This window comes from Podarcis filfolensis (assembly GCF_964270895.1).
Source record: "Podarcis filfolensis genome assembly, chromosome: 6".
Taxonomy (NCBI): domain Eukaryota; kingdom Metazoa; phylum Chordata; class Lepidosauria; order Squamata; family Lacertidae; genus Podarcis; species Podarcis filfolensis.
This window is the reverse complement of record NC_139609.1, coordinates 76,912,871-76,926,702: the sequence shown is the minus strand read 5'-3', so window position 1 is coordinate 76,926,702 and position 13,832 is coordinate 76,912,871. Positions and strand designations below refer to the sequence as shown.

At 47.7% G+C, this 13,832-nt stretch overlaps 1 long non-coding RNA gene across 1 annotated transcript; it reads right to left on the bottom strand.

The window, feature by feature from the left end:
- Nucleotides 1-278: 278 nt before the first annotated feature.
- Nucleotides 279-3,827, bottom strand: LOC310764898. The gene is made up of 3 exons (XR_014549334.1): nucleotides 3,636-3,827; nucleotides 691-792; nucleotides 279-593 (listed from the first exon to the last, which is right to left on the bottom strand). It is a non-coding gene; the product is annotated as an uncharacterized lncRNA (long non-coding RNA).
- Between the last annotated feature and the right edge of the window lie 10,005 nt (nucleotides 3,828-13,832).

Below are 13,832 nucleotides of genomic sequence, written 5' to 3'. Positions count from 1 at the left end.
TCATAGTAATCATTTCTAAATTTGCATTTACAGTGGTACCTCAGGTTACATATGCTTCAGGTTACATAAGCTTCAGGTTACAGACTCCGCTAACCCAGAAATAATGCTTCAGGTTAAGAACTTTGCTTCAGGATGAGAACAGAAATCGTGCTCCGGTGGCGCAGCAGCAGCAGGAGGCCCCATTAGCTAAAGTGGTGCTTCAGGTTAAGAACAGTTTCAGGTTAAGTACGGACCTCCAGAACGAATTAAGTACTTAACCTGAGGTACCACTGTATTACACATCAGCTAGCATATAAAATGATGTGCAGATTTGTGTTCTCTCTCTTTTTTTGGCCACGTCCCTGTTTTAAACAAAACATAACATTGAGCCAGTGGGGAAGACCTGTAGTTCCACTGCAGAGTGCCTGCTATGCATGCAAGAAGCTCCAAGTTCAATATTCAGCATCTGCAGGTTGGACTGGAAGAGACCCTCTTTGGAATTCCTGGAATGCTGCTGTCCATCATGGTAGAGACAATACTGCACTAAATGCCCAAATGATCTGACTTGGCAAAGGGCAGCTTCCTGCATTCTGACATGTAGATTGTAGTAAAATCTGATGTTTTCGGGGAAGGAGAAGAGTATAAAATTTTCCAGGAGGGCAGTGGGGTGATTTTAGAGAAGTGAGAGCACAGCATGTTTTGCTTACTTGCTGTTGCCTACACAAACTTCTTCTGTTTCTGTTCCACCCACAACTCAGTGTTCCTGTGAATTCCCATTCTCGTTATTGTTTGCATTGTTCATGCAATCTTCTCCTGAAAATAACAGCAAAAGGTCAGGGTAGGCTGAAGGTATTTTGCTGCCTGGGACAAGATGGACAAACAGACACACACACAAATCCACGTGCACAAAAACTGGACTGGCAGCTGAATCCTGCTCCAATGCTGGCAGCAGGATTAGTTTAGGGCAGGTGTAGGGAACCTTTGGCCCTCCAGATATTTGTTGTTGTTGTTTAGTTGTTTCTTCATGTCCGACTCTTCATGACCCCATGGATCAGAGCACACCAGGCACTCCTGTCTTCCACTGCCTCCTGCAGTTTGGTCAAACTCATGTTCGTAGCTTCGAGAACACTGTCCAACCATCTCGTCCTCTCTCGTCCCCTTCTCCTTGTGCCCTCCATCTTTCCCAACATCAGGGTCTTTCCCAGGGAGTCTTCTCTTCTCATGAGGTGGCCAAAGTATTGGAGCCTCAGCTTCAGGATCTGTCCTTCCAGTGAGCACTCAGGGCTGATTTCCTTGAGAATGAATAGGTTTGATCTTCTTGCAGTCCATGGGACTCTCAAGAGTCTCCTCCAGCACCATAATTCAAAAGCATCAATTTTTCGGCGATCAGCCTTCTTTATGGTCCAGCTCTCACTTCCATATATCACTACTGGGAAAACCATAGCTTTAGCTATACGGACCTTTGTTGGCAAGGTGATGTCTCTGCTTTTTAAGATGCTGATTTTTTAAAGATATTACTGAATGTCAACTTCCATCGTCCCCGGCCTTGCTTGCTGTGGCGCTGCAGCAGATTGGAGCTGTGGTTCAGCAACATCTGGAGAGCCCAAGGTTCCCTGCACCTGGTTTAGGGGATGCATGTGTGCCTTAGCATACATAGCTTTGATCTGCCACTGAGGGGAGTGGCTAGGGGGCTCAAGAACAGCATCTGCCTCCTGAGGCAGATTATAGAATCGGGATTCAAAATGACCTTAACAGATAGGAAAACTGGGCACAAACTGACAACATGGATTTCAGTAAGGATAAATGTAAGGTTCTGCACTTAGGCAGGAAGAACCAGATGCACAAATGTAGAATGGGGGACACCTAGCTTACTAGCGGTACATATGAAAAGGATCTAGGGGTCTTGGTGGACCACAAGCTTAATATGAGTCAACAGTGGGTTGCAGAAGCAAAAAAAGCTAATGCTATTCTAGGCTGCATCAAAAGTAGTATAGTGTCCAAATCAAGGACACAGAATAGACCCACTCTATTCTGCCTTGGTCAGACCACACCTGGAATACTTTGTCAAATTGTGGGGACCACAATTTAAGATGTATGTTGACAAGCTGGAACGTGTGCAGAGGAGGGCAACCAAGATGATCAAGGGTCTGGAAATCAAGCCTTATGAGGAACGGTTGAAGGAGCTGGGTATGTTTAGCTTGGAAAGGAGGAGACTGAGAGGAGATATGATAGCCATATTAAAATATCTCAAGGGTTGTCGCATGGAGCAAGCATGTTTTCTCTTGTTCTGGAGGGTAGGACTAATTCCGACTGAACATCAGGAAGAACTTTCTGACAGTAAGGGCCCGTTTGACAATGGAACGGTCTCCCTCAGGAGGTTGTGAACTCTCCTCCATTGGAGGTTTATAAGCAGATGTTGGATGGCCATCTGTCATGGATGCCTTGCAGGGGGTTGGAGCAGATGTCCTTGGTATCCCTTCCAACTTGATGATTCTCAGACATTTATTAAATATAACTAAGAAAAGCAAAGATTACAAACGAAGAAGACATAACGTTTTATCAAAGTATAAATAAAAGCAGCAATCTATGTAATAAAATGGCATGTTAGAATTGCATACAGTGGTACCTCGGGTTAAGTACTTAATTCGGTCCGGAGGTCTGTGATTAACCTGAAACTGTTCTTAACCTGAGGTACCACTTTAGCTAATGGGGCCTCCCGGTGCCGCCGCAGCGCAATTTCTGTTCTCATCCTGAAGCAAAGTTCTTAACCCGAGGTACTATTTCTGGGTTAGTGGAGTCTGTAACCTGAAGCATACGTAACCTGAAGCGTATGTAACCCGAGGTACCACTGTACTTGGGTAGGCTTGCCAGAAGCAAACAAAAAAGTTTTTACCAGGCGCTAAAACAATACAGCAAAGATGCCTGCCTAATGTCAACAGGCAAGGAGTTCCACAGAATAGGTGCTGCCACTCTGGAGGGTTGATTTGTTGCAAAAGCAGAATGAACATTATGTGGCACTCATAAGGGTTGGTGCCAGTGAGCACAAATGGCGTAAAGCGACCCTTCAAGTAAACTGGTCCCAAGCTATTGAGAGATATGCAGAGAGAGAGATCCCTGCCCCGATGAGCTTACAGTTTAAGTTTTACAGATGATAGGGCAGGGTTAACGAGTATGAGTACTGGGAACTGCATATGAATATGGCTCTCCTGAAGCACGGACAACTCCAGCTACCCATTGCAGACTAAGGAATATCTTGGTGCTGATTCAGAACCGGGTAAACTTCGGGGTTTGCTTGGTTTTTCGTATGGAAAGGCCCTGGAGGAAAGAGTTATCTAGAAAAAGGAACCAAACGCCTCTCACTTCTTTCTTCTCCGTTTACCAAAAGGGCACAACCGAGACGCTGATCAAACACTAATACTCCCGTCTGGAAAGCCCCCCTCCCGCCCTCCTGTCGCTCTCTGAATCATCTGGTGGAGAATCTGTGCGCCGGGGTGCAGGGGCGCAGCCGGGGAGGGGGGCAGATCAAGTAAGGCAATAGAAATACTTAACTAACTGAACAATCACGTCCATTCTGGGTCCCCCCCTCCCAACAAAAGTCCTGCCGCCGCCCCCCCAAAAGAAAAAATCCAGGCTCCGCCCACGCTGGGTTGGGAGACCTTGGCGTGGGAGAGAGTTATTTGCGTCCAGACACCTGCACCAACCCGACGCTGCAAGAGGCTGTGATCTGCGACGATCGGGCTGATTCCAGGTCCCGATGAATGAAGTGGGATTAGATGCCTTGCCCTTGCCCTCCACCACCCTCCCCGGGGGGGGGTCATGATGAAGCCGCGAGCATGCAATGGAAACACAATGCCAAGCGCGCGCGCGCACCCACCCACCCACACCCCTCTCCTCAAACCTCCCTCGTCCAGAACACCTTCCTGGGATGCAGGTGATGAACCTGGCCAGCAGGTGGCGGCAGATTACAAAACGAGCGAGGCAACTGGGGTCTGTCCGTATATAAGCAAAGGATTTTCGGGTTCCTTGGGGAAGAATGGGCGAAGAGCTGCTTTCGCTGTTCTTCCGCGTGCTGCGGGAGGTGGGAGCCTCTAGTGCCCCTAGGGGCACAGGGCTGGAGGCTATGAGATTAGGGAGCTCGTGGGCATCTCATCCAGATCTCTCTGCTAGCATACCGGTAATTTAGGAGGAAGGGCTGTGGCCCAGTGACAGCAGCAGCTGCCTTGCATACAGAAGCGCCCAGGTTCAATGCCTGGGAGTTTCTGGAAGGGCTGGAAGAGAGAGCACTGTCTGAAATCCTGGAGAGCTTCTGTTGTGCAGTGCAAAGCAAACAGTTCTGAGGGAGATGGATGGACCAATGGTCTGGGGGCTTAGACACACTTACCTTTGGCCTTGCTTTTTTCAGGCACAGGTCCATGCTTAAAAGTTCTGCGTCAGAGCATTTTATTTTATTTTATCCCAGAGCTTTCCCCACGAAAACATGCTCTTTAATGCTCAATCAGAACAAATGTCAATTCTGGTTTTCTGCAGATTGACACTTGTTTCAAGTTTTTGTGGGGGACAAAAAAAGAGGGGGCGCTTAGCTCCGACACAGACCTTTAAAACATGAACCGTGCCTGGAAATAGCAAAGGAAATGTAAGTGTGGGTAATCAGTAAAAGGCAAAGTTTCCTATGTTTACACAGTTTCAAGGAGGTAACACACAAGTTAAATGCAAAAATGTATAATTACCCGTATTTTTCGCTCTATAACACGCACCAGACCATAACATGCACATAGTTTTTAGAGGAGGAAAACAAGAAAAAAAATATTCTAAACGAAACAGTGGATGTATGATTTTTGTGGTTCATGCTGTGGTCACAGACATGTGATCTGACAGTGAGTTTGGAGTAGCCCAATGCAAAAATCCTGAGGATCCATGTGGACCCATGCTTTGTAACCACGTTTTTGCACCACTGCGACCCCAGGCAACAGTGGGTGTGTGATTTTTTTGGTGCAAGATGTAGCCATGGGCATGCTATGTGATCTGATGGTGAATTTGGGGTGACCCAGTGCAAAAATCCTGAGGATCCATGTGGATCCGTGCTTTGTAACCACGTTTTAAGTGGGGAGGGAAGGAAAAGCACTCAAGGGACAAGGAGCACGCATGGGGTGTGTGGAGAAGGATGCTGTTAATAATGCTATTTAGCGAGCTGAGTGGGGAGGAGAGAGGGACAGAGAGCCTGCTTGCTTTAAAGGAGCCAACTAGACAGGAGCCGCTTACACTTGTACTCCTCTCCCGCTTTGCAACTGTGCTAGGGAAGGGAGGTTAATTCTCTCTGTGTTTGTTTTTTGCTAAAAGCAAGCATGGGCAGGCAGCTTCCTATGTAGCTTTGCTCTCTCCTCTCCCGCTTTGCTCCTTTAAAGCAAGCAGGCTCTCTGTCCCTCTCTCCTCCCCACTCAGCGGCTCTTCTCCCACTTTGCTGTTTCAAAGCGAGCCACGGAGGAGGGAAGGAAGGGGAACCATGGATCCTCTGCTCACAACTGCAGCAGATCCCCCCCCCCCGTCACCCATAGGCATTCGCTCCATAACATGCACAGACATTTCCCCTTACTTTCTAGGAGGAAAAAAGTGAGTGTTATGGTGCAAAAAATATAGTACTTGTTAAAAGAATTTTCATTTAAAGAATTGGCGCTTGTTTTCCTCTTCCCTCCTCCTCCCTTTCCTCCTTTCTCCCCTGCCTTTTGGATTGCAAATCTGCAGCCTAATAGGGTCTGCCTTCTTATGGATCTTAGGTAAGCCACTTTCAAGAGCCTTTTCAACTGAAGAGGGTGGTTTAAAAAGGCTTGAAATTAAGAGGTGGGCATCAGTACATAGGAAGCTGCCTGCCCATGCTTGCTTTTAGCAAAAAACAAACACAGAGAGAATTAACCTCCCTTCCCTAGAACAGCTGGCCGCTCTGATCAAACTCAGAACTTCCACAGCTCCCACTTGTTAGTTTTTCTTTTTAAAAAGCCCATTGGGGAATCTTATGACTGAGAGAGGGGGGGAACCTAATAACACTCTTCATGGAACATAATTTGTCTCAGAATTCACGGTTAATCAGCCTTTCATCTGCATTGTTTTCAGTTTTGGCCCTAAGCACTGCCTGCCAATACACGATACTGATTAATTTATAAACCTGTAAAGGTTTTGCACTTGAAAGGAGAGTTGCTTAAGAGAGGGCTGGGGGATGGAAAGACCATTATTTTTGTACCGCATACCGGCTCCTATAACGGCAAGTTTGGCTGGTCCAGTGCTACTTCTGTTCTGAGTTCCTTGGAGAAAGTGCAGGAATTGAAACATGAAAAGAACTCCAGGCTATTGAGCATCACAAGGTCTCTCTCAGATGAAGACGGTTTTAATTCCATGAGTCCCCTGGAAGCAACAACAGGAGATAGGAACCTAGGAAGCTGCCTTATAATACTCAGACCCTTGGGTCCATGTAGCTCACTGCATTGGCAGGGTCTCCAGCACAGACAGTAGACTCTCCAAGCCCTATCTGGAAATGCCATGGATTGAACCTGGGGCACAGTAAATGTCAGAATTCCTGCTCCATGATTGCAGTCATGGGATTGTTGTCTATCACATGACGGTGTATGTTTTGACTCCACAGAATGGGAAGTGACGGAGACAGGATGTTTGTGTTACTGTGTTCCGTGAAGTGGGACTATTGTCCTTTGTTCTTTTTCTCTTTGCTGTCTGATGCTAGAGAGGGAGGGAGCCATGTTGCAGTGCTCCGTGTGTGTTTATATGTAAATAAAGTAGATTAGCCAAAATGCTGAGTTGCTGAAGTCTGTTACGCAAGCTGCAAAGACTCTGTGGATCCCTAAGTGTGCCGGTGTCTGTTGGCATCGGTCGCTGTGATGTCCGGGCAGAAGAAAGCTTTTGAAGCTCCCAAACGATCGACCAGGAGGGAGGGAACATGCCAGTCGGGCATGTGTCTCTGCCAGGGTCCTACTCGAGAGTAGGATGAGCTCATGACAGTAAATGCCATGCCACTAAACAACAGCCCTTCCCTTTTAGAATATAAGGAAAGCCTAGCTGAATCAACCCAGAGACCTATCTACTGCAGCATCCTGTCTTCTGCAGTAGCCATAAGAAACCCACCGGTAGGGTTTCGATGAATCCATAGACTTCTATTCCAGTTCTGTTCTGTGTACAGCTTTGTTTTCACCAAATAACAGTCAGGACCAGCTGCAGGGAGTGGTGAGGCTGTAGACTTGCCTGGATCCCCATGAGGGGCAAAGGGAGCCCATCCCTCCTACAGTTCTGCCATTCTTACAAGAACCTCTATGCTGCTTGCTCAGTGTCAGAGTTATTAAAATTTGGGGGGTTTAGTTTCTCATTTCCCTTGCAAGGGCCTGTCTGTGTTCCTTCTTGGCTTCCTGTCTTTGCCCACAACAATATCCAAGGGCAACTACATAGTGCCGCAGTGCCCACAAAGCAGTGAAAGAGCGTTAGCTCAGCTGCTTTGAATTGCTACTTAAGAGTGAAGAAAGAATGGCGCTGCAGGCCAAAATGATGGTGGCAGGACCCTGGCACAGACAAGAGGCCTGGCTTCGCAGCAGCTCCTTCATTTGCGTGTTCAGACCCAGAAACCTCCCCCCTAAATAAATTCACACATGACTCAAATTTTGGTTTGGTTTTCGGCAGAATTTAGGTCACAACTTTATTGATTACAGAATGTGACTGGTTGCATAGGCTCTGGTTCGACTAGCTCCCTGCCATGCAGGTAGAACTGACCCAGGGTTCCAGCATAGGTTAGCCAAGGGTGAACACCTGAATAAGCGGAAAGCCAGGAACAGGCTAACTCCGCCACCCAAATGTCCCCCTGGACTCAGGCATGGGCACAACCGCCTCTCAGGGGTTGACCAAACCATTGAGTCCCCGGATTCCTTTAACGGAATACCCTTCACATAGGGATGACGAGAGCGTTCTCCCATCCTTATCACCTGAACCAAAGCCTATCTGCAACCTTACAAGTTGTGACGATTTGCTACGCGGCAAGCAAAACCCAAATGGCAACAGCCAATCAGCCAAGTGGGGAAAATTCCTGCCATGCCCCTGTCCCAACGACAGACGACACATGACGGCATAGCAAGGTCAAGCGAAAAGCCCTAAAAGTAGGGAGAGGTGGGCAGGTGTTCCGAATGCACGTGCCGAAAGAGGAAGCTCTGGGTCATGTGCATTGGTATAACTAGGTCCCTCGAACTGTTTGAACTGCATCCCATTGGCCAAATTGCACCCAGCTTCGAGGGACCTACCAATCAGGTGTTGTGGCTGACCAATGGAACCCACCCACAACACAAGGTGTCAGTTATCCGGGTCTCACCACAATATGTGTCCTCTTTAAGGAAGGACCCGATTTCTGAGTAGTGCAAACAGCAACCTCCTCTCGCACATCTCTGCTGTCCTGAAGAAAGATCACCCTCCCTTTCCCTTAACCTTTTGATATCCAAGGAGGTCCAATGTCCTGCAGTTATTACAGTGGGGGTGACCAACCTTATTTTCACATGAGGACGGCAGTCACACTCGGCCAACCTTCCACAGGCCATATTCTGTGATACCACTTTAAACAGTCATGGCTTCCCCTAAAGAATTCTGGGAGCTGCAGTTTGTTCAGCATCCTGAGACATATAAGGAGACCCCCTGGGCTGCAATCCCAGAGTTTCCTGGGGAAAGCGATTGAGAGTTAAACCACTCTGGACAGTGTACCCCCGGGAGAGAGTATCTTCTTTAGAGTATATTGGTTTTCCTGAATGAGGCTGTGCGCATGTGTACCTTTAAAGCACATTCAAACCACATCTCCCCCCTCAAAGAATTCTGGGCATTGTAGTTTACCCCTCAAAGAATTACAATTCTCAGGAACCCCTGACTTACTACAGTCTTCTGAGGGGGTTGGTGCGGTTTGAACGTGCTTTAAAGGTATAGTTGTCTATGCAGCCTTAGTTAAACTCGCTATAGTTGGACAGACTTGCGTAAGCCCTGGATGTTGCAGCTGGATCCCTCGCTTTTCAGTTCCTCTAATTCAGAGCTTGCTTCAATCTGGGCTGCTCACAAAGCCTCGCTGCTGGTGCCAAGTGGAACAGAATAATTGCCAGGCTTGGCACCCACGTGATCTTCAAGCTGAGGCCTTGCCCTTTTGGACAGCCGCCTCCCCTTGACTCACAGGTTCATTCAGCTGCTGCTGCGGGAGCAGCGAGGCAAGAAGAAAAGGTCAGGATCAGAGCAGGAAGGAACAAAAGATTCCTCAGAGGCAAAATGTGCAGGGTTAGCCGGGCAGGAGGGAAAATGAGTGCAGAGGCCAATGACACCCTTGGATAACAAAGGATTAGAAGAAACAAAGGTTTGCCTCTTGTGATTTGTGGCTCTGTCACATCCAGAGGCAGCTTAGCCCCAGCAGGAGCTAAACCCCGGCAGAGTGTTAGGTCTCACCTAATCCCCATCACTGGAAATGTCCCAGGCTTATAAACACTGTCGAAAAGAGATAATTCAATCAACCCCAGCCTAGATAGCAGGAGGTGGCTGTAATATCACACATGAGAGAATGTGTGCAAAACAAGCATCTTGGGGTTTTTTTGCCCTTGCATGGGTCCATTAAAGAAAACCTGGATTGTTTTGCTGCAAGCCTCGCCTTCTGGCACAGATTCCCAAATAGTATTCAGGGTACATAAGTCTGCTGAACAAGGGCTGGAAAAATTTAGGTGCCAAGGGAGTGTGTATGTGCAAACAGTATACTCTCTGGAGTACTGATGCCCTGCTTCTGCTTACTGATTATTTTACTTTATTTATAACATTTATATCTCACCTTTCTTCTAAGGAGCTCAAGGTGGTATACGTTATTCTCCTCCTCTTCTCCATTTTATTCTCACAACAACCCTGTGAGGTGAGTTAGGCTGAGAGTGACTGGCCCAAGGTCACCCAGTGATCTTCATGGCTTAGTGGGGATTTGAACCCTGGTCTTTCAGGTCCTAATCTGACACTCTAACCACTATACCAGACTGCCTCTCAGGCATACATGTCTAAGATGGTCGATAAGGGCTGGCCTACATCATATAAACTCTTTTGGCTGGTATAGCCGCTGGGCTATGCAGCGTTTTCACTGGACTTCGGAATAGTGTTTATGCTGTTTACTGCATTTTCAAATACTGAGCTTTTGTTTTGTGCGGCATCTTTGTTATTGTTTCTATTGTGAAAATTACAATTAGTTTTTCAAGAAATACATTTTGGATTTTTGAAGCTTGTCTGGGGAATATTTATTGAGCTACCCTGCGGTTCCTAATCCTTGTTCTAGAAACATCAGAGGATTACTAGAATTTGAAAGACCACAGTTATATACAACCTCATTCAGCAAGCGCATCTGTGTTTGAAAAGATGTTGCAGTACTATAGTTTCCATTCATCTCCTATGTGGAAGCCCATATCCCAATTAAATATATTAATATTCTGACAGATTAATGTAGACTTCTAAACCATCTCAATAATGAGTCATTCTTTCCTCAGACTGTTTAACTGTCTCACATGCTCATCCATATTGTACTAAATACTAAATATTGTAATAAGTGAGTTTCATTCAGACCCTGCGATCATCATCTGAGGCCCTTCTTCGTGTGCCTCCTCCATGAGAGATCTGGAGGGTGGCAACACAAGAACGGGCCTTTTCTGTGGTGGCTCCCTGTTTGTGGGATGCTCTCCCCAGGGAGGTTCACCTGGCACCTTTATTATATATCTTTAGGCGCCAGGCAAAAACCTTCCTTCTCAAATAGGCCTTTGGTTGATTAATATTCTACAGTCTTTTAAATGTGTTTGTGTGAAGGGGGTGTGTTGGTTTGTTTTTGTTTTATTTTTTATATATATATATATATATATATATATATATATATATATATTGTGTTACTGTTTTGTATTTTTATATTGCGAACTGCCCTGTGATCTCCAGATGAAGGGTGGCATACAATTTTAATAAATATAGTAAATAGTAAATACTTGTTGCTAGTATTATTCTCTTTTTAAATTAATATTTTCTTTTTCTCTCCGTGAGTAAGCTTGCTGTGTGGATTTTCCTTCCTGTTCTTCAAAAATCATTGCTCGTTCCAAAAAAGGAAAGGTATGATTTTCAGTGTAACTCATGTTATCAATAGTTTAAGAAAGTGGTCCAAGGCACATGTAAGGACTTGAGTGATGCTGGCCTCTTGGCAAGGCTGGATCCGCAAGCAAACATCCTTGCCGTGGAATGTCATTGCCACCTCCCATTGCCTCTGGCTCCTTTTAATTTCGCAGTAGATTTGGCGCTGATTGCTTTCTTCCTTGGAAAACTAAGTTGTGCAATGCTCCCTTCAGCAGAGTTCCAAGAAATAGTGACACAAGGAAAATGCCCATTACTGCTACCCTGTCCAGAGGGTTGCCAGTGATTACTCCTTAAATCTCTTCCTACATTGTTTTAGTGCTGCTGCCTGCATCGCAGTAGATCTGGATCTGCTCCCATCCTTTGCAGAATGTGCTCTTCCTTGCGGAGCTGAGATAAGAGTGGTGCTTGATCTTTGGGGCAAAATTTGAGGGAGGGATCAGAACTAATAATAAATAATAATAATATAATAATAATTTATTATTTATACCCCATTCATCTGGCTGGGTTTCCACAGTCACTCTGGGCGGCTCCCAACAGAATATTAAAAACACGATAAAACATCAAACATTAAAAACTTCCCTGAACAGGGCTGCCTTCAGATGTCTTCTAAAAGTAATATCATTGTTTATTTCCTTGACATCTGGTGGGAGGGCGTTCCACAGGGCGGGCGCCACTACCGAGAAGGCCCTCTGCCTGGTTCCCTGTAACTTCACTTCTCACAGTGAGGAAACCACCAGAAGGCCCTCGGCGCTGGACCTCAGCGCCTGGGCAGAACGATGGGGGTGGAGATGCTCCTTCAGGTTTACTGGGCTAATGCCGTTTAGGGCTTTAAAGGTCAGCACCAACACTTTGAATTGTGCTCAGAAACGTACTGGAAGCCAATGTAGGTCTTTCAGGACCGGTGTTATGTGGTCTTGGTGGCCGCTCCCAGTCACCAGTCTAGCTGCTGCATTTTGGATTAGTTGTAGTTTCTGGGTCACCTTCAAAGGTAGCCCCACATAGAGTGCATTGCAGTAGTCCAAGCGGGAGATAACCAGAGCATGCACTACTTTGACTGTGCTGGGCCCGGGGGTAACCCGAGTAACGCGGTCCAGGTCCAGTCCCGAATCCAAGGGTTCCGTGAGGAGTCAGTCCGACAGGGCCAAGGCAGGACACAAGGCAGGAAACCAGGCAAGGTAAGGCACAGGATCACAGGCAGGTTCTGGCAAACAGCAACGTTGCTCCCGCAACCTGGGGTGGGGTCCAGCAGCCTTTTATCTCTGTCCAGGTAACGGCCAGTCCTGATCCCCCAGTGACTCACCTCCCTGTCTTGCTCAAAGGTGAGCACTCCTCCTGCGAGTACTCAGGTCTCTCCTTCTCTCAGACCTTAGTCTCTGCAGCTCGGGAGATGTCAGCGGGTTACTAGACCCAAAGGCCGCCTCAGCCTCTCCTGACCCAACCATAGCTGTCAACCGTCCCTTATTTGGCGGGAAACTCCCTTATCCCAGTGCTGTGTCCCGCTGCTGTCCCTTAAATTTCCCGGGTTTCATGCTCGGCTGGCTCAGGAGGGAAACAGTGGCTCGGGGTCCTTCCCCGTGAGAGAGAGCTTGCGCTGGCGCCGTTGTCCTGGCGCGAGGAGTTCCATCGGCCCTTCCCCGCCCGAGAGAGGGGGGGAGGGAGAGAGACTCTCGCCCATGCCGCCCGCGAGCCCGGAGGCGGCAGCAGTGGTGGCAGCTGAGGAGGCGGCCTGAGGGAGGGGGAGGGGATGGGTTGGCGTTTCAGTGACCACGGCGGCACCGCAACCGCCTCATGCCGGATTGACAGCATCTGTCAATCCTACCAATGTATGTAACTTTTTACAATAGCAAAATTTGGCTGCTGATCCCTTATTTTCAAGGCTGCTGGTCCCTTATTTTCACATCTGTAAGTTGACAGCTATGGACCCAACTGGTAGTGGAGCAGCTGTAAGTGATGGCCCAGCTGAAGGCAACGAGGTAATCCCCGCATCTGGAGCCAGGGCAGGCTCAGGCCCCTGACTCGGCCCAGCTGGTGCTTGTTGCAGGGGAACCTGTGCAGACTGGGGCTCTTCAGAATCAGGCCCCAGACTTGGTTCAGACGCCGCCTGCGGCAAAGGATCTGGTGTGGACTGAGACTCCTCTGGTTCTGAGCCCGAGCCCGAGCCCGAGCCTGAGCCCCAGGCCATCACACTGACTAAGCCCTTGACTTCCAGGTATTCAGAGGGATAATGGCTCTGACAGCAGAGGTAGAACTTTGTGGCTAGTGGTCCAGGATAGCCATGTCTAATCCTCTCTTCAAGCCATCTACATTGGTGGACATCTCTGCCTCCTATGGGAGTGAAATCCATAGTTTAGCTGTACATTGCGGTGCCCCCTTTGTACTGCTCTTTCCTGCGCAACTGGTCCTGCATTGGCACAGATAGCAGGTGCCGCAGGCTGCATGCGCCGAGCACTTAAGTGTTCCCAAAGCTCTGGGAGGGGTTCCCAAGCTCCGGTTACACAAGCTTATCCACGTCCTGGTTCTCCACGTTGCTGATTTCCCCTGGTTTCTTTTCTGCCCCACCCTCCAAATATTGTCACTTGTGGTTTACATCCTGGGACATTGGGAGGCTCGTCCAGGGCTCACAACAATTGCTGCCCATCCCTTTGCAAAACTGCTTTTATTACATATTATTAGAGCAACACCTATATAATTGCAGTACAAGATCAAAG